The following is a 21,004-nucleotide window of genomic DNA, read 5'->3' on the forward strand; positions in this document are numbered from 1 at the left end:
GGAGGATTTATTTCTTCCATAGCCATATTGACTTTTGCCCCAAATTCATTATCTGGGAGTTTACAAGAAAAATCTTTCATATGTTTCAGGATGTTCCCCTTTTCGTCGTTAAACTAATACATTTTTTTTCATATTTATTTTTTAGATTTTAAATTTCTTTTAAAGCTGGGCTGTTGTCCCTAAATTCTCAGGAATGATTACTGCTTGTCTTGTGATCATGTAAGCTTAATACAGTAGGATGAAAGAAATACGTGCCTATGGATTAATTTATTCTTTTTGTTATTTTCATTTAGAAATACCTCAGGATAACTTCTTGTCTTTAAAGAAAAAATTTTTTTAAATGTTTATTTATTTTTGAGACAATGCGAGAGACAGAGTGTGAGCAGGGGAGGGGCAGACAGAGGGAGACACAGAATCTGAAGCAGGCTCCAGCCTCTGAGCTGTCAGCTCAGAGCCCGAACTCATGAACCGTGAGATCATGACCGGAGCTGAAGTTGGACACTTAACCGACTGAGCCACTCAGGCGCCCCACTTCTTGTCTTTTTAATACCAGATGCTGATTTCAACAGCACCTGATTGCTTTTCATAAAGAAAGTAACTTAAAAGCCTAAGAAAGAAAGAAAGAAAGAAAGAAAGAAAGAAAGAAAGAAAGAAAGAAAAAAGAAAGAAAGCGAGTCTAGGCCCTGTGGAGGTGTGTTAAATGCCTTCCTTTTTTATCTAATGAGGTTTATCCTTCTGTGTGCTTCTCACATACTTCCTGTCTTTCCAGGATCATTTTGGATTTCTTAACCTTTATGTATTATAGACAGTTTCAGGCTACAGCATGAAGTTGCTGTTACTTTTGAAATCTTTTTCACCATTTTACACATGTGCTTTGTTTTCTTTTGTTGTGTAGTATTTGGTATAGCCTGTGGCCTAGGTCTAGATTTCTTTGGAAAGAAAAGGAAAGGGAAGATAGACTTTTTTTTTTTTTTTTTTTTGCGGCGGTGGTGGGGGAGGTTTGGGGAGGAGTCTAGACTTAAAATTACTTCTGATTTGGTTTATACTCCACCCCTTGGAAATCAACAGTGGGGAAACATATCCCATTGTAAAGACAGATAAATATAGAAAACTTGAACTAAGATCACAAAATCATTAGTGTCTGTCTATCATGAGACTTTTCTGGGTGGTAGGAGTTGTTGTTAATCACTAATAGACTCTGGAGATATTTCTACCAGAAGTGCAGTTAGATTGCAGTTATTTCTGACTTTTTGAGAAGACAAATATGCTCTCTCTTTTTCTTTTCTTCTTATGGGGTTCCATCTTCTTGGATTTTAGCAATTTTAAAACACCCCCAGGTAGCAGAGCAGGATTTAAACCTACTGGGATGTCTCGTCTTTCCTTCAGAGTATTGTTGCTCTGCCTCAGTATCCCATTATACACATTCTTTAAAAATGCTCAACATTTTATTACTTATTTCATGTTTCATGCATTGTGCTAAGTGATTTGTCATTTTGCCCCGTTTGGTATGTGTTTGGAACTTCATGAATGGCTTGCCGGTCTTCTCTCCTTTGTTTCCTGATTTCAAAACAAAACACTTAGTATTAAGATTTTACCAGGGCTCTCTGAGAGGAGATTTTATTTGGTGACTTAACTGAGCCAGAATTTGTAGCCTATATGGAATATAATAGAAACTCTCCCTAAAGGATTGTTTATGTTGTTCACATAGTCTCAGTATGGCCCAGATTTGTGCCTCTGCCCTCTTTCCTTGCCTTTAGGAAGATTTTTATCCCCTCCCCCACGCCCTGGTTTTGGACCTAGACTTGCCCATACCCTAAATAGCATTCTAGAAATGGTTCAGAGGCACAGAGGAATCTTAGCCTTAGAACCATAGCTCCATCTGTCCTGCCTGTCTTTCTTCTGTTTGAGGAATAGTCGAGGGAAAAGAGGGTTCAAGTCAGACGGGGGTTTGTGTCTGAACTCTTGCTTGTTGGTTGTGTGACCATAGGAAACGCGCTTAATCTTTCTAGACCTCAGATCTTAAAGGCAAAATTGAGACTGTGCTAATGACCTCCTCATGGTTTAGTGAGGCGTAGTTGTGGGTCAAGGAACTTGTGCTTAGGACTGGCAGGTGCTCACTAAGAACTAGAACCTGATCAGCACTTTGAAGCTACTGGGTTCCTCTGTGATTCCATCCTTCTGCCTTGTCCTGGAGGGACTACTGTCCTGAGTTTTATGTTCAGCATTCCCTTGCTTTAAAAAATGAATATATCTGTAAACAGTATATTTTTAGCTTTGCCTATTTGGGCTTTGCCAAAATGGAATCATATTATATATAGTCTGTCATAACATTTTTGTCTCTCTGGGCTTCTCCTTTACTGGTCCTTTAGTTAGAGAGAAGGCTTTTCTGATACTAGGTCAGAGTTAGGGGTAGCATTCAATGACATGGGGGGGCTGAATCCAGTAAGGAAAAGTGAGGTTAATGAGAGCCAGGTTTAGGACTGTTACAGGGAAGGGAAAGGGAAAAGCTAGAAAGACGCTGTGTTTGGATAGGAATTCAGGGCATCTGGATGAACTCCTGGTCTGCAGTATACATAGATATAGAAAGAAATGACGAAAAACAAAACAAACCAAACAAATAATGAAGGAAGTGTGTGCATGTTCTTCTGTTCTCCTGGATGACCAGGGAACAGCAATAACCCAGTTGCAGTAAGCACACCCAGAGCTTGGCTTTTCTGAATACCATTTTTTCCTCCCACTAGAATGGTAGGAATTATTAGACTAGAAAATCACTTTTTGGCAGCTGTCATAAAATAATTTGGCCAAGAATTATCACTGGACACAAGTATCGGGTGAACATTTGTTGGTAGGATATTTATATAGTCTGAAAGTATCCTCTCACAAAGTACTTAGAAATTACAAAGGAAAAAGAGTTAACTTTTCAGTGGCAGTCTGGTAGATGCCCCCTAAGTCAAGTTCATGATACAAGTTCACGTTACCAGTAAGGGAAAAAGATGAAAATAGCATACCACCTGGTAGGGTACAAGGAGGGGAACTCTCTTCTTTGGTATCCCTGTTGAAAATTCATAACTGGAAGCTAATCGTAAGAAAGAATCAGATAAACCCAAATTAAGGAACGTGCTACAAAAATGGCCTGGGATCTTCATAATTGTCAATGTCATGAACGTCAAGGAACGTCTGAGGAATTCTAGATTGAAATGCACCAATGAAATGTGGGAACTGAGTGCAGTGTGAGATCCTGGACGGACTGGATCCTTTTACTAAAATGGACATTATTGGGATAACTGGAGAACGTTAAGATCTGGTCTGTGGGTTAGATGATGGTACCATATGATTTGGGTGATTTTCATGGCCATAATTACAGTTTTGTAGGAGAATGCCCTTCTATGGAGGAGTTGTTCCCTAAACTCTGTGGGGATGAGAGGCTATCATGTTGGCTACTTACTCTCAAGTGGTTCTGAGAAATAGTTATTTGTACTAAGTAGTCTTGCAAGTTTTTTTTGTAGGGTGGTCTGAGATTATTAAGCAGACTAGAACAAAAAGTTCCCTCTTGTTTGCAGTTAATTGTTAGCTTATCAGACAAATCATTTAAGGTTTAAAAGGTTTGCTCTCTCATGTTGCCTTGTCTTAACAGCTGCCCTACAGTGTAGCTTTCTGCCATATCTTACTTTGTCTTCTGGTGTACTGGTTTTAAAATGTTTACCATCATTTCATTAATACGTTGTTTTCCCTGCTCATTATTTATTGTGACAAACTCCTTTTTGTGGAAAGTATGATTTATAGAAATAGCGCCTTTTACTGTGTTATAATTCAGTGACAATACTGTTTTTAATTTTGACTTCCTTTGTGTTTTTGTTCTTTTATCCTCAATTTGCTGGTGAGCTATTCAAGCTTTCCTTTCCTTTTTTTTTCTCCCTCCACTGTATCTCCCTTAGTAGTGAGCATATTTCAGTAGGCTTTCAGTAAAAAAATGTTGGGCTGGTTGATTGTTATCTTAGCATTTAGAATTTCAGAAAGCATACAGGGTAAGGGGAATTGTATAGACAGAGTGGTGAATTCGATGCTGTAGTAACCCATATCTAGGCAGCTCATGTGAGTGGTTAGTCCCCAGAGGTTTGGGATTAAGCTTATTAGGACCAAGCTGGTCCTACTCTAAAAGTTCATGAAGTTTATCTGGCTCCTGGGTGGCTCATTCGGTTGAGCGTCTGACTTTGGCTCAGGTCATGACCTCATGGTTTGTGGGGTCAAGCCCCACCTAGGGCTCTGTGCTGACAGTGCTGGGCCTGCTTGGGATTCTCTGTCTCCCTCTCTCTCTGCCTCTCCCCTGCTTGTGCTCTCACTCTCTCTGTCTCTCAAAAACATTAAAAACATTTTTAAAAGTTCATGAAGTTTGGGATGCGACATGGTGGGGGAGAAGGTTAATTGTTAGACCAGCCTTCCTTCTCTGAAAACATTATGTGTAAGTTGTCTGTCTGTACAAAGAATCCTGGGTGAAAGGCCCTGATTGCCCCCTCCTACCCCTCTCTTTGGTGGAGCTGAAATCCACCATCAGGCTTGTTTTCCTTAGATTGGTTGGAGGACAAACTTGTCTTTAGCAGTTACACTAATTTTCATATTTCTCAGAATGATCAGGGAAAAAAAAGCTTGAAAAAGCCCAGAGTGGTAGTTACCTTGCACTTAGCATACACCCACTCGTGCGGGCTTTTCTTCAGCATTTTGTTATTTTTTTTTTTCTTGCTGCTTTTACAGTGTAGGTGGCCTTCTCTAGATTGCTTTTGACAGGAAATTGAGCAACCTTTCTTTTTTGGAACAGAATATATTTTACTGGGGAGAGGGAAAAAAAATAAAGTGTTTATGTTTTGAAATTTAATTATGAATTTTTTATTTGAAGACTGATTTAAATCTCGAAACACAGAGGCTGGGTAAAATAAATTTCATATCGTGCGTTAATATTTCTGAACCTTCCCAGTAATTTTTCAGCCTTCCTTTTTTTTTTCCTTTCTGGTAGAAAGAAAGGAAGGCCTGAAAATCATTTCGCTTCATAAAGCAAAAAGTACTTTCCTTTGTTCTCTGAGCCACTGATGGGTGTTAAGAAATCCTCTCTGACCAGGTCATTAGTTTCTAGCTTTTGTCTGAGGCCGCCCTCCCCAGTTGTCTTCATCCTCTAAGGGGGGAGGTGTGATGGGCTCTACACTGGCTTCACGGCATCTTGAATCTAGACTGTACGTTAGCCCTCCCTCTGGACAAGCACATCGCTCAGTCAAGTTTCCTAATGGTTCGGCTAGTGCAGAGGTTCCCAGAGCACGGGTAGGGAGCTCCAGGTGGGAGCGCAGCTCCGACTCGGGTTCAGCCTACCCCGCCAAACCCCCCGCCTGTGCTTTGGGGTTATGGATGCCAGTCTGCCCACCGCCCACCACTCATCCAGGTGCTCACTACCTGCGGGAATTATGCTTTGAGTTTGATTTAGGTAGTTCCTCACAGCACCGGGGACTCAGAGGAAGAAATCAGTCTATAATTAGAATATAAACTCCTACACCACGTCAAGGAAATGTCCAGTTGGAATGCACTAATCCTCATGGAATCTTTCTAAGTGTGTTCATAGATGATATCCTTTCGTTTGAGTTTTCAACTCCACATGTTTGTTCATGTACCTAACTGGTGCAAATCAGCTGTCAGGTATGTCTCAGTTATGTAATTAGCTAGTTACGGCTCATTAATTAAGCTTGACAAAGCAAAGTATATGTTTTGAGTGTTACAGGTTTCTTTACCTATTCTGGGGGTGTGTTGTGTGGGGCCAGTCATGTAAAAACTGCAAGTTTTAGCAACTGGGATAGATACTGAAAGATCTGTTATCAGTAAGTCTCATTTTGAATACAGTTAAAGTGGATTTTGAAGTACCTGTATATTTAGCTGAATAAAAGATGAGAGTCCTGCCATCTCGGGTGACAGGCTGGGAAGAGGAACTTTGTCCATCTTGTCTTTAGCAGGAATTGAGAATATCTGTGAGGGAAACTAAGTTCTGGTTCTGTTTGTTTGTTTGTTTGTTTGTTTGTTTATTTTAGAGAGAGAGAGAGGAGGAGAGAGAGTGCGAGTGGGGGAGAGGAGCAGAGGGAGAAGGAGAGAAAATCTTAAGCAGGTTCCATGCTCAGTGTGGAGCCCAATGCAGGGCACAACCCCATGACCCTGGGATCCTGGCCTGAGCTGAAATTAAGAGTTGGACGCTTCGGGCGCCTGAGTAGCTGAGTTGGTTGAGCATCTGACTTTGGCTCAGGTCATGATCTCATGGTTTGTGGGTTCGAGCCCCATGTTGGGCTCTGTGCTGACAGCTCAGAGCCTGGAGCCTGTTTTAGATTCTGTGTCTCCCTCTCTCTCTCTCTCTGCCTTCCCCACTCGCACGGTCTCCCTCAAAAATAAATAAAAATTAAAAAAAAAAAAAAAAGAGTTGGATGCTTAACTGACTGAGACACCCAGGCGCCCCAGTTCTGATTCTTTTTAGTCTTCTTACCTTCCGTTTTTTTATATGCTTGGGAACAGACTTTTTGGGAGTTCACCTAGTTTGATGTAGTATTTCTCCTCAGTGAAAATTTAAAAATTAGTTCCTTGGAAGCTCTTAAGGACATGTATACTCCGATTTATTTTAATATTTTTAGAATGGGTACATGTACTGCATGTTACTAATATGGGGCATGTTTGAATCTTTTAACTAATAATAAGCTCACTAGTCACAGGAAATGTAGTGGGAGCTTATAACCTACCTGAAATGACCCGTGTGAGAATTGTAAAATTTCTAAATAATCAGAACGGTTGTTTGCTTTGGAACAGGGTTTGTCAACCTCAGTGCTGTTGTCACTTGGGGCTGGATAATTCTTCGGTGGGGGGGCTGTCCTGTGCAGTGTAGGGAGGGGTTAACAGCATCCTTGGCTTGCACCCATTGAATGCTGGTAGCATACGTCCTCTCCTTGCTGTGACAACCAAGAATATTTTCAGACATTGTAAGATAGCCCCTGCAGTACAAAATCACCCCCTGTTGAGAACCACTGGTTCAGAACAATTGTTCCCATAGGCACGTGACAGGCTGATTACATGAAAATCACTTTGTTGGGGGCCTTCTTACCCATTCAGGTTCCTGAGTTTCTCCTCAGACTTCCTGACCAGATTATAGAGGCCCTGGATAGGCAGTCTGCCTAGAGACTGAATAACTAGGTGTAAGAATTTGTTGTTTAAGTGGGAGTGGCTAGGGGCGCCTGGGTGGCGCAGTCGGTTAAGCGTCCAACTTCAGCCAGGTCACGATCTCGCGGTCCGTGAGTTCGAGCCCCGCATCGGGCTCTGGGCTGATGGCTCAGAGCCTGGAGCCTGTTTCCGATTCTGTGTCTCCATCTCTCTCTGCCCCTCCCCCGTTCATGCTCTGTCTCTCTCTGTCCCAAAAATAAATAAACGTTGAAAAAAAAAATTTTTTTAAGTGGGAGTGGCTATTGGTTGGCTTACATTTAAATGTGTGTTGAGCTACACATAAAGAGATTTCCAGTTAAAGGTTTTAGGAGTGGGGCATAGCCTTTCACAGTTACGATTTGATTTGTAGCTGTGATTTTTTTCCCCCTTAATATTGTGAAGTACAATTGTATGTTTTTTCAGAGTTTGAAAAGAACTTTATTATATACTGAAGTTCATCATTATTTTAATCTAGGTTTTGAGAGAATACCTCAGGTTGGACTCAAACGCAAGATTTACCGGTGACTTTGAAGTGGAATGAGGTGAGTTGGTGGCTTAGTCACAAAGTCACGCTGGGGGAAGGGCATATCACTCACACTTTCGTGCTTGGAAGACCTGCTACTTGTCGTGAAATTTGGACCCCTCAAGTGTGGATGCTCAGTTTTTTCCTCACTGGATTTTCCTACTTCATTGTGTGACGGCTTTTGTTACCTACTGATGTTCCCATTCCATAGTAAATACGTTTCAGAAAATCTCCCTTGGGTTTCTTAAAATGTGATGGGGGTTTATACCTCAACCCATGTTGTTAACTCTGGTACATTAGTGTATAATTTGGAAATTTTAGTTTGGATAAGCAGGGCTTATCCTGAAAAACTGAGAGATGGTTGGATGATGTATTGCCGACATTTACCGATGTGGGTCTTACCATTGATCTCAGAGTGCTTGCCCTTGGTTATTACTCCCGGGTAGGAGCCCAGGTCCACCTTACGCGTGCTCTAATGTTTCATTGGACGCTTCTCAGACACTTTAATAAGTTGTAAAAGGGTATATGCTTATTGAGAAAAACAACAGCTTCATTCTGATTGAGAGAGAGAGAGAGAGAGAGAGACATTTCCACAAGCTAAAAATGCTATATAATATGCTTAAATATAATTTAAACTCTGAAATTGAGATAAAGCAAGTGGTTTAGGGATATGTCTGTTTCATTGGTTTTGCTGAAACAAAGACCTGGGGATTTTTCTTATCTGCTGCTTTGTTGGGAGCAGAAGCACTACTGCTCTTCTGGAGCATTACAGCCTACAAAGGACGGTCAAGGTTATCTGAGCATCTCTCCATTGTAAACCTTTGTGCAGAGTTTAGGGCTTCTCTCCTGAAGCCCGCAGGGTAATTGGAGCACTGCTTTCACAGTGGCTAGCTGTTTCCGACCTTCCTTGAATTTCAGGAAGAGGAATTGAGGAATGATTATCTCTGAAAATGTTTTTAAAGTGCATTAGGACACTTTCCTGCTAGCATTTATTTGACCAATCTCAGCATCATTCTTCTTTAATAACGTGAAATCCAAGAAGGATTTGTAGGTCTCTGTAATTTGTAGCCATTTGAAAAGCCCACGTCTTTTATTAGCAACACAATTGAAAACCTGTCTTTGAGAAAGTAGCATCTTTGGAACCATCAAAAATTGCTTAGTGGTGAAGAAGGAAGCCAGCAGGAATGCCCCATGACTGTAGCTCAGGTACTTTGTGAAGGACGAGAAATCCGTGCCCTCTGGTCTTCACCTCAATCTTGGAAGTTACTTTTCAGGGTTCACTTTTTTCCCCTCCGGAGTGCCTATATACAAGAGAAACATGTACCTTCTGTGCAGTCCCCGTGTGTCTTTCTGTATTCTAAACACTCTTAAGTAAGGATCGGCTCCTGATTGAACTTGAGTATGACAGTTGTCAGTGGAGGCCTTACTTTGAGGATTACTGTTGAGGCCAAGCTTGTTTAGCTTTCGTGTTGTAGCAGCTATACCCTGTCTTTTGAATTGAGTTGCTCAGCTTAACCTGAACCCTGGGGCACTTAAATCACTTCTTTTAATGGAGATAATATCTGATGACGCTAGCACAGTTTATCTGTTAGGTCAGGTGGGAGAGTCTTCTCTTAAGCGTTCATAACTGGTCACACAGACAAGGGAGGCTTTGATCGAATGGTTTGCCAGACCTGTTGGTGCCATGTCTCTTTCTTGGCCTTCTAAGTGCACACTTACCTATCCAAAGACTCTCCACTTAAGGGATGTCTGAATCAATTCGCTTCGTCAGAAGAAAACAGAAGTCTAAAAGACCACACCAAACCAAACAAACCCACGAAGCGTTACATGTTCTGTCCCATGTGTCCCATGTGTATCTTCTTAAATCCACCATTCTCCTACATTTTTATTTATTTATGTTTTGAGTAATATTGTTCTAGAATACAAAATCGAATTGAGAAAGCACACTTCTTTTCCTTCCTTTAAATTTTTTTGTTTCTATATTCTTTCTCAATGCCCAGCGAGAAACGTAGAGTGATGTTAATTGATGATAATCCCTGACTAAATTACTTGCTTTCCACATTGAAATATTTGAATAATTTTCCCAAATGTTTTATTTTTGCTTTGGACTTTCCCTTTCTTATGTAGACAGTTACGTACTAATAGATGAGTGAGATGCTGTTTAAATTTTTCTCTTATTCCAATTTGGTCATTGCGTCCTACGTTTCTGCTTTTAATGGGAGAGTAGCTGAGGAAATTTTAAAAAGCTCTGCACTTCTTTCTTTTCTTGAGAATAGAATAAAAAAAGAACAACTGGTCACATTTACGAGGACTGATAGTTTGCTGGCATGAGACACAAAGGCAAAGACCTACTTTTAATTGTTTTATGGGAAGTCCCAACCGTTTAGTAAGTATAAAAAGAAGAGAAAAGAAAATGTGTGTTGGTGCAGTCTCCTGGGCTTTTCTTGGTGCTGTCTGTGGTCGTAGCAAGAAACCTAATAGTCGTAATGCCTTACACTGGCCATCCAGACAACACAATGAGTGTAGCAGATTCAGAGGTCAGTTGAAAACTGGAGTCTCCTCCCCGCTTGTCGAGCCTCACGTCCACTGATGCAGCTTCTCTCTTTTCTGCTTGTTGTTCTGACGAACTGTGTCTTCCATAAAACCTAGGCGGACACTTTCCTCTTTAAAGGTAGTTCAGCGACAGACAGTAGATTAATTGAGAATTGGATTTTGGATACACTAACTCGAAGAACAGAACTCAAATGCTTACCTCCTGGAGACTTTTTAGAGGCTTTGGGTCAGCCTACATTGAAGTTTCCCAGGGGCACCGAGAGTACAAAAGAGAGACAATTTCTTAAGATCAATACTAGATGAAATTTTATTAACTAAATGCTGACTATATAATATAATATGAAATTATTAAAATTTTAATAGTTATAGCAAAGGGATTGATTGCCGAGTTGTCCTTTCTTCTGTGGCCATGACTAATTTTAATTGAGTTCGGCATGCCTTGGGTTATTCTAGTATACTTATTTATTATTCAAAGCCTCCATCTTTGTTCTTAAGAAAGAAAATTCTGTGAAATCCTTTGGCCTACCAAACATTTTTACCAGCCTGTGGAACTGTGGTATGGCCCCTTCACATTTACTGCTAATATCATGCCCCTTTTTATCTTGTGTAGGAACAACTTACTCTCACTGAATTTTTACCTTTACATTCTTCAAAACAGAACAGCACAGCTGCCCACATCAAACAAAGAGTTGCCTCTCTTAAACTCATTCTGGTGACAAATAGAACAAATGCTCATAGGAATTGAATTAAGTTGTCTTTGGAAGAATGCCTTATTTCTTAGTACCTGGTCCTCATTTTGGGCCCTGGGTTTGATACAATTTTTTACACTGGTACCACGTTACCTAGTCAGTTTCTCAAACCGTTTGTTTTCCGGTTGACTGTCTAGGAAATCTAAAATTTGCCAAATAGGAGTGGAGTTGAGCAAATGTCTGAAGTAAAGAATCAGAAAAGAGAGAAGCAAGAACATGAACGTGAGTGCTTGTGGGGAGAAGTTAGGGTGGCAGTGGTGCAGACCTCAGCCTCTCCCTTCCTTGAAAAGTTCGGTCGGTGGAGGGATTTTGAAGACTTGGCTTCTGGGAGCAGATCACAGCGTGGAACTGGAGATGAAACTGGGGAGGAGTTTGAATCCCCAGTTCTTCATGATCCCGCTTTTGTCAAAGGACTCAGGACGCTTTGTGGCGGGGGCTTTATTTTACAACGTAGGCTTTATTCTAATCTTTGTCAGTATTTAAGCATATTTTACATATAAAAGGAAGTTGTAAATATGTTCACCAGTATTTGAGTCTCTTTCATCAAAACTATGTGTGTGAAATTAAGGCAAAGGCAGGGGAAGTCTTCCATTTAGGGAAGTCCAGTATGGCCTATTTTGGGTTTTTGCTGCCCTGAGAGGATGACTTTATTGTATCTTTTTGGAAATGGTTTTTAACCACGAGCATATAGAGATGAAGGCCGTAGGCTTGAGGAAAGCTGTCTGCACAAAACATGCCAAGGCCACCAGTGAGTGGATGATAATAAAGAAAACGTGAGAGAGATGTGGACATGTGGCCTTTCCACGTGGCATCAGTGTTTTCAGAGCTGGGGATGTTTCCTGAGCCATTGTTTGTCTCAGCACATGGGCTGGCTCTGTATTCTGCCATGATGGTTTCCTTAATAAAAATGCACTGACCCACCACTGCTCTGGATGAGTGTTCAGTAGGTTAAATAATGAATGGCTGCTGAAGAACTAATAGACTTTGATTTTTTTCCCCCTCAGAGAGTAATTTTTTTTTTTTTTTAAAGTCTATAACTTGATTTAGTAATTGGCCTTTTTCTGCTACTGACTGATGTTTTCTTTCCCCCTAGTCAACTGGAAAACAGATTGTTTGAGAAATTGACTAGGTAACATTTGACGAGTATTGGTCTTTGTGTAGGGACCTCTGGATGTGTCTCAGCCTGAAAGCTTTTGTGGTTACAAGAAGTAAGGTACAAGTAAGACATTCTACTTCTGTTGCCATTTGTCTGCCCTCTGAATTTATTAGTGGAAAAGTTAATTAAGTAAACAACTATTTAACACCTGTTATATAGAGTTTTTTGCTTGATGTTGACTAGGATAGATATACCAAAAAACAAATGCCTCTTATACTCAAGTTGTTTTCCTGGAGAGAGAGATAAGACCTAATTAATTAAAAATTGCCATAATGAATGGCTAAATGTAATAAAACCTTTTGTAGAAATACAAGTAAAATGCATTGTGGTGTCCGTAGAGGGAGAATTAACTCCATGGAGGTGGCATCATTGGAACGGGGCGTTGAAAGAACCATCCACCGCCCCCCCACCCACCCCCCCATTCACCCCCCCCCACCCACTAAAAGAGTAACATTTGTTTCTTCAGGTAACCAAAGCAATTCATATTTATTGTATAAATCTAGATGCTCCTAAGAGACACACAGATCAAAGTAAAAATCACCCAGTTCACACAATCCCCACCACTCAGAGGTAACTATCCTTCTAAGCATTTTTACTTTTTATTTATAAAAATTTTAAAACATACAGAAAAGTAGAGAGAATAGCATAATGAGCCCTAATATACCTAAATCATCTAGCTTCAACAATTACAGACATTTTGCCATTCTTTTTTTTTTTTTTTCAACGTTTTTTATTTATTTTTGGGACAGAGAGAGACAGAGCATGAACGGGGGAGGGGCAGAGAGAGAGGGAGACACAGAATCGGAAACAGGCTCCAGGCTCTGAGCCATCAGCCCAGAGCCTGACGCGGGGCTCGAACTCATGGGCCGCGAGATGGTGACCTGGCTGAAGTCGGACGCTTAACCGACTGCGCCACCCAGGCGCCCCGACATTTTGCTATTCTTGTTAACATCTATCTTCTTCCTGCTTTTGGGTTTTGTTCTGTTGTTTTGCTTTGTGTTTTGAGTTTTAAAGCACAACTTAGATATTATACCATTTTACCTATAAGTGCTTGAGTAAATATTTTTAACAGATAATCGCTTTTAAAAAGTCATAATGTTGTTATTCTTAACAAAGTTAACAGTTATTCTAATTTAATATTACTAGCTCGTTCTGTAATTTCCAGTTCGTGTTCACTTTCTTCCATTGTCTCAAAAGTGCAGTGTTACAGTTTTGTTGGACTCAAGATCCAAGCAGGGTGGCACATTGCATTTGTCTCTTGTAGGTCTTTCTTAATGTGTAACATTTTCCCTTCCTGCTTTTTTGTCATGTAATTTATTACAGAAGAAAGTAAGTCATTTGTTTTTTTTTAGAACTGCTAAGATCTTAATAGTTTTCTTTCATTTTTGTTCTTCTGTGTGACCATGTATACATTTTAAAAGCAAAATTAGAGGGGCGCCTGGGTGGCTCAGCAGATTAAGCATCCGAAATCGGACGCTTAGGTCATGAACTTGATGTTTGTGAGTTCGAGCTCCACGTCAGGCTCTGCACTGATAGATGGGATCCTGGAGCCTGCTTGGGATTCTATGTCTTCCTGTCTCTCTGTCCCTCCCCCACTCATGCTCGCTCTCTCTCTCTCAAAAATAAACATTAAAAAAATTAAAAAAAAAAAGCAAAATTGGAATCCTGTGCATGCTGTTTTATAAACTATTTTTATACTTAGTGCTATAAGGAGGACGTTTTCCTATTAATTTACTGTTCTGCAACTTATTTTCTGTTAGATCATGGCATTATAGTAACTAAAAATGAGAAAGATACGTTTGGTTATATTTAAAGTAAATCTTACATTAATTACAGGTATTGCAGCAACAAATTTCTTATTGCTTTTCTCCCTACCTCCTTTCCTTCCTTCTTCCCTTCTTCTCTTTTCCATTCCAGCAGCTAGCTGTTATGGGTAGATGTAACATCAGTGATGCAGTTCTGGAATTGAGAGTGTATTTTATTTTCCGTGAGTCAGGAAAAGCCAGGCCGATGGTGCGCTGACAGGGTTAAAAATGGAGGAGTTAAATGGTGCCCATCCAAGCCCTGATTTTCTGAAGAGTCCCGCTACAAGAAAGGGACCCTTATTTTTTTTTTATTTTTATTTTTTTATATATTTTTTTAACGTTTATTTATTTTTGAGACAGAGAGAGACAGAGCATGAATGGGGGAGGGTCAGAGAGAGAGACACACAGAATCTGAAACAGGCTCCAGGCTCTGAGCTGTCAGCACAGAGCCCGGCGTGGGGCTCGAACTCACGGACTGCGAGATCATGACCTGAGCTGAAGTCGGCCGCTTAACCAACTGAGCCACCCAGGCGACCCAAGAAAGGGACCCTTATTGTTGTTACCAGAAGATGATCTTTATTAAAAAGTTAAGTTTGGGGGAAAAAAAAAAAGAAAAGGGCCACCAAGGTGGCTCAGTCAGTCAAGCATCTGACTCTTGATTTCAGCTCTCTCTTTTTCTAAAAAACGAAAAAAAAAAGTTAAATTTACATCCTCACAAACATAGGCCCCACTGGTGGGAAAGGACTCCAAATGGTAAAGGGAGCATGCCAGGGGCCCCTGGGTGGCTCAGTCGCTTAAGCATCTGACTCTTGACTTCAGGTCAGGTCACGATCTTGCGGTTTGTGAGATTGATCCCTGTGTGGGGCTCTGTGCTGACATCATGGAACTCCTTGGGATTCTCTCTCTCCCTGTCTCTCTGCCCCTCCCCTGCTCTTGTGCGTATGCTCTCGCTCTCTCTCTCTCGCTCTCTCTCTCTCTCTCTCAAACAAATCAACTTAAGAAAAACTATAAAAGGGAGCATGCCTATTTTGGTTGAGATGTTACTGTCTCAACTTTTTTTTTAAAACATTTCTATGTTAGGCCCTCTTTAGTGACTGTCAACTTTTTAGCCTGGGAAAAGAATGTGTATGCAGGCTCACGCCCGTCATAATGTATTCTACCAGCTGCAGCTTTGTGTGGCCGTGTAATAAGTCAGCAGGATCTTCTGCTCTCTGTCAGACAAAACCCCAGCTTCATTTGTGATGTTCTGGTTACTCCTGGTAGTTTGTCTTTTTACACTTGATTAGATTTTGATTTAGCAGTGGTTTCGGAGATATTATCTGTATTTCACCTTTTTTTTTTTTTAAGATCTCATTTTTAAGTAATCTCTACACCCAGGATGGGGCTTGAACTCACAACTCTGTCCCCCAGGACAGGGTAGAAGCTAAATCTGAAGGACTGACTTGTAGTTTACAAATAGGTAGACCTTACTAACTTCCAGTATTTGACTTTGAAGTTGTTTTTTTTTTTTTTTTTTTTTTTTTTTTTAAAGACTAGTTTTATTTATGGGCTATATTTTTGCTACCAGATGTGAATTTATTTATACATAGAGAATTCTGCAATTAAATAATTAGCAAGTACATTATTATAATGACCACTGAGCTCTTGTGTAAAAATAACACCCAGTTTTAGAATCTGTGCTCTGGAGGCAAAGCTGGGTGTGGGGTTGAAGAGCCACTGAGGTGTGGAAGGGCCTCTTCGGTGAACTGCTCATCTCTGTTCTCATGGCTGAGGAATGTGCTGTGTATTCTGCGTAACCCCTGCCACACTATGGACACCACACGCCGAGGGAATACGTAACTAAACGGGGGCTTCCGCTCACTGGGGCAGGGATAGGCACACACCGCCTTGTCGTTTGGTTTCCCTTAAAGAATATTCTTCACAGTAAAGAGCGGTATATGCCTTTTTCCTTTCCTCCCAGTGGTTGTCTGGCGTGTCACGGGAGACAGGTACAGTTTTTCATTGCTTCCTTGGTCTCTTACGAAAAGAGGGGAATTGTTGTTTGATCAGTTGATTATGCACTGGAGCTCTGGTTTTTGAAGCTGTCAGGTCTTAAAATGCAACTTCTTTCTCCACAATAGTTATCATGCAACATTCCTTTTAATTTCCGAAACCCTTTAACCGAGGCCTCACGGGGATCCTGAGCCTTGCACTCTTCCCGTCTGTCAAATGGGTCCGTTAAGCCACATGCCTCGCAGGGCTGCGGGAGCGCCAGGTGCCCGTGCCGTGTGCCTTGTGGCTGCACGGGCCAGAGAAGCCTTGTGGCCCCACCTCCTCCCGTACCAGGTGAGGAAACTGCGAAGAGGCTCCTGGAGTAGCATGTAGTTTCCTTCCCTCCCGTTTGTCCTAATGACTAAGATAACCTTTGCCACACGTTAGGTCAATGTGTGGCTCTGCTCCTGAGGCAACCAGAGAGGTAGCTTTTACGCACGTCCCTTTATTTGCCTGGAATTTCCCTTTCTCCTTGCCACCTGTCAGCCACCTCCTCCTCCTTTGAGACACGTTCGAGTTCATTTCCTCAGGAAGGCATTCCTGGCCAATCCTACAGATGGATATGATTTCATATCCTCATCCACTGAAGTACTTCTTTCCCTGTGGAAATTTGAACTTATTTGTATGTTTCTTGGAAAACTCTTCCCTTTCTCTGTGTTATTTATAAAAAAACTTTATACCATAAAAATGCTGGTTATTTAGGGAAAAAGAACTTTAAAAGAAAACCACATTTATTAGTGGCACAATGTTATTCCTGTGTATTGAAAGGGAAAATTTCAACTGACAGAGATGAACTCTCAGCATTAGCTCCTGAGTCACCTTTCAAGCCAGTGGGTCAAGGTTGAGGATTATGTTAAATAAATTAGAACAAAACTTTCCACTGATAATTCACATGTCTTTGCATATGGATGAATACGCCCACAACTTTCTTCAGTGTTCTTTTTTCCATGCTATGAAAGTGGTAAACAAAGTAAAAATATCAAGTAGCAGTATATGTTTTTAAAGATAATTCACAGAAGTTATATATAGACTGACTGGTACATAAAAGATCTATGAAAGCCAAGTTCGAGGCTTATATGAGCCTCTCAACATCAATGAATGCACAGTTGAACTAAGGTTTCACTGTACAGCATTCACATTTTAATTGAATTTCAACACGGAGGTCAATAAATCCTTTTCCCATTCACTTGAGAACATTTACGTGCACCTTCAGTTTGTAGTCAGATATTACTTTGTTTTTTTGTGTGTGTTGGGCCGCTCTGGAAATAGGAAGGAAGTATTACAGAGAGCTCCTTCCCCCAGGACATACAGACAAATGCATGTGTGTTTGCATGAAAGGACTCCAAGGTCTTTGTTTATATTTGGGATGTGAAGGAAGAGACATGTAATAGAATTTTAGACCTTGAAGGAGCCGTAGCTGCCATCTGTCTGATTTCTAAATTTCTTTATAAATAGAAATAAGTGTTCATAGAGATCAAAAGTTCTGCCCAAGTTCTGTTACTTTATGGTGTGGGTCCCAGGCTCAGAGTTGAGTTTGTGGAGATGTGATGGGACAGTGGTGATTGGTGCTTTGGGGAGAAACTCAATAGTATTTCTTTGCCTGTTCAGGGACCTCAGGATTTCCTACATTATTTATCTTTTGTGTTTTGAACACTTAGAAAATTAGGTATTGATGGGGTTTGAGGCTAGAATTTTTTTCCTTGGACATTTTTAAGCATGCTACCCACAAAATTTTTCCCCGAGAAGACATCATAGAAAACTAAACCTTTGTCTAAATTGGAGTTTTATCATTTTCTTATATTGCAAAATAAGTCATTTTTCCTTGAAAAGCATTTTAATAGCCTTTGTGTAGGACACTTTGGAAAATGCAAGGCAGTGTCACACTTTTCACCTTGGGGAGTGTTGGCCTAAATTATGCCTGACTTTTACTGTAAAGACTGTGTCTTCTTCATCTGTATAGTCCCTACAGCTCCCAGCACAGAGCTCTGTTTGCCTCCCTATGTTTTCATGCCCAGATCCTCCTCAGTGAGAATCACTTCACCTTTCTCTGCCTCCTCCTTTTCTCTTCCGTGTCATTATGAACTAAGGACCGAGGGAAACTCCTAGCCTTCTAGGGGTTTGGATATTTGAAATACAAAATTTCTTACTAATCAAAAATTGAATCACTGGACCAGAACATGCTAATATTGACTCTCATTTGTTGAACCCTTACCATGTGGCAAATACTCTCTAGATTCTTTGAGTACAGAGATGAGTTGACATGGCCCCTACCTTAAAGGGCCAGTCATCTAGCAGGTAATAAAGATGGGTATTTAGGTGCAATAATTCAAGTGTTAGAAGTGTTGAAGCCATGTTTCTACCCTTGATGCTTCTTATTAGCGGTATCAGTGCCATGTATGATGTAGGTTTAATCGCAAAATAATTAGGGACTTAAAAAAAATTTATTTCATTTGACCTATTTTAAAGAATTTTTTTTAATGTTTATTTATTTTTGAGAGAGAGACAGACAAAGTGCAAACCAGGGAGGGGCAGAGAGAGGGTGACACAGAATCCAGAGCAGGCTCCAGGCTCTGAGCTGTCAGCACAGAGCCCAATGCGGGGCTTGAACTCCTAAGTCACGAGATCATGACCTGAGCTGAAGTCGGCCACTTAACAACTGAGCCACCCAGGCACCTCTCATTTTATTTATTTTAGAGAGAGGGTGAGTGTGCAAGCTGGGGAGAGAGGGGCAGAGGAGAGACAGATACAGAGAGAGAGAGAGAAAGAGAGAAAATCCCAAGCAGGTTCCATGCTGAGTATGGAGCCCGATGCAGGGCTTGAGCCCGTAACCTTGGGATCATGACCTGAGCTGAAATCAAGGGTCGGATGCTCAACTGACTAAACCACCCAGGTGCCCCAATGATCAGGTTTTTAAAAAATTAAACGTTATGTTTTAAATAGCTAATACATGTCCACAGAGTAAAATCCAAAAGGCTATACAGTGAAACTAAATGGTATAAATTTTATTCAGATTTCACCAGTTTTTCTACTAATGCCCTTTTTCTTTTCCAGGATCTAATCTAGAAATGTCATGTTGCATTCAGTATGTATGCTTTTTAAAATTTATTTTTTATATAGATTGTAGCATACTGCACTATGCTTTCTTTCTGTTCTGTTCCAGTTTATGGTTGTACTTTATTATCCGGTCTCATAATGATGGACTTTCTTTCTGATCTTTTGATATTAATAGTGCCTCTGTGGCAGTCCTTGAACTTGAAAGTATACAGGTTTATATAGAGGAATTTCCAGGTTAAAGAATATGTGTCTTCATGGCTGTCGTAAGTATTGCCAAACTGCTCTCCACGGGCATTGTACAAGTCTACACTCCCATCAGCCATGTGTGCCCTTCTCCTTCCTCTTGCCAGGAGTGTGTGATTAGACCTTTTAATCCTTGCCAGTTTCATAGCTGAAAAGGGAATCTTTTTGTCGTTTTCCTTTGCATTTCTCTTGTTATAGATGAGGCTGTATATACTGTCCTGTGTTTAAGAGCAGTTTTTCTTTCTGTGAATTGACTTCTGTGATCCTTTATCCATTTCTCTAATGAGATAAGTTCTTTATATAAAAACAGAAGCTATTCCATTTTGTGGTAGGAGCTCTTGATTTTTTCCACTGGGTGTGTGTTTTGTCATTTGTGCTAACTTGCAGTCTATGAATTTATTATGTTTGGATAATCATATTTATTTATGTTTTACTTTATGAGATTTAGATTTCATGTTCTTCCTAGGAAGGTTGTCTTATGCTCTCCAAGAGTATAAAAAATGTTTCCTGCTTTCTTTTAATCTTTTTGTTTCTTTTTTTAACATCGGATTCTTTGATCAATTTGAGATTTTTTTTGGTGAGTTGGTATCCCATTCTCTTTTCCATGTGGCTGTATAGTGTGCCAAAACCATTATAGAGGGATTTGTTTTTTCTGCGCTGATTTTAAATGTCACATTTTATCTTACAAAGCTCTCCAAAGTATTTTTAGAATTTTCATTTTATCTTTTGATTTGATGGTCTATTCATGGACCAGTTTCACACTTTTGAGATTATTATGTATTTATAACATGTTTAACTAGGCAAGTATTAAGCCTTGTCTCTTTTATTGCTCTTTTTTTTCATAATTACTCTCATTATTTTTGCTCCCTTATTTTTCCATATGAACTTTAAACATAGATTCTGAATTCCCAAAAGAATATCCTGTTAATCTTACTGGGATTGCAATAAATTTCTGTGTTGATTTTGATATTTTTCAATATCAAATGTTTTTTTGAAAAGATTTTTTTTCTTTTCTTTTTCCCTTTTAAGTTTACTTATTTAGTTTGAGAGAAAGAGAGAGAGAGAGAGAAATCCCAAGCAGGCTCTGCACTGTCAGTGTGTAGCAGCCTGACACGGGGCTCGATCCCATGAACCATGAGATCATGACCTGCCACCCAGGCGCCCTGAAAGATTTACTTTTAAGGAGATTTGTCACTGATAATATGAAGAACAGTTGCTCTTTTTTTAAAAAAAAATTTTTTTTTTTTTTTTACATTTATTTATTTCTGAGAGACAGAGAGAGACAGCGTGGGCAGGGGAAGGGCAGAGAGAGGGGGAGACACAGAATCCGAAGCAGGCTCCAGGCTCTGAGCTGTCAGCACAGAGCCTGATGCAGGGCTCGAACCCACGAACCGTGAGACCATGACCTGAGCCGAAGTTGGACACTTAACCGACTGAGTCACTCAGGTGCCCCAAGAACAGTTGTTCTTAATCTTACCTTCTATCCCAGTAAAGTTTACCGTTTCCATATTTTGCCTTCCATTTCCCCTCTGCTTTTGGTGATGCGGAGTCATGTTTGGGGGTCTTTGTTTTATTACTTGAGAGTCTGTTATTAGCACAGTGCCGTGCATCCAGTAGGTAAGTGTTTAAAGGAGCCCTCCATACTGCTGTGGGATCCTGACTAGAAAGTGGTTTGGGAGTA

The 21,004-nt window shown here is 40.4% G+C and overlaps 1 protein-coding gene across 18 annotated transcripts in view; it reads left to right on the forward strand.

Moving 5' to 3' along the window:
- SIPA1L1 (signal induced proliferation associated 1 like 1) overlaps nucleotides 1–21,004 on the forward strand; it is a 365,199-nt gene that overhangs the window by 75,789 nt on the left and 268,406 nt on the right. For 14 of the 18 annotated variants that reach the window (XM_047861065.1, XM_047861069.1, XM_047861066.1 and 11 more), the window contains one exon: nucleotides 7,685–7,751. The exons of 2 other annotated variants lie outside the window; for them this stretch is intronic. The gene's annotated coding sequence lies outside the window, so the exon portion shown is untranslated. Of the gene's footprint in view, nucleotides 1–7,684; nucleotides 7,752–11,171; nucleotides 11,257–21,004 lie in introns of all 18 variants that reach the window. 2 more of the 18 variants (XM_047861070.1, XM_047861068.1) reach the window with 1 other exon arrangement.

Source organism: Prionailurus viverrinus, chromosome B3 (genome assembly GCF_022837055.1).
Source record: "Prionailurus viverrinus isolate Anna chromosome B3, UM_Priviv_1.0, whole genome shotgun sequence".
Classification (NCBI taxonomy): domain Eukaryota; kingdom Metazoa; phylum Chordata; class Mammalia; order Carnivora; family Felidae; genus Prionailurus; species Prionailurus viverrinus.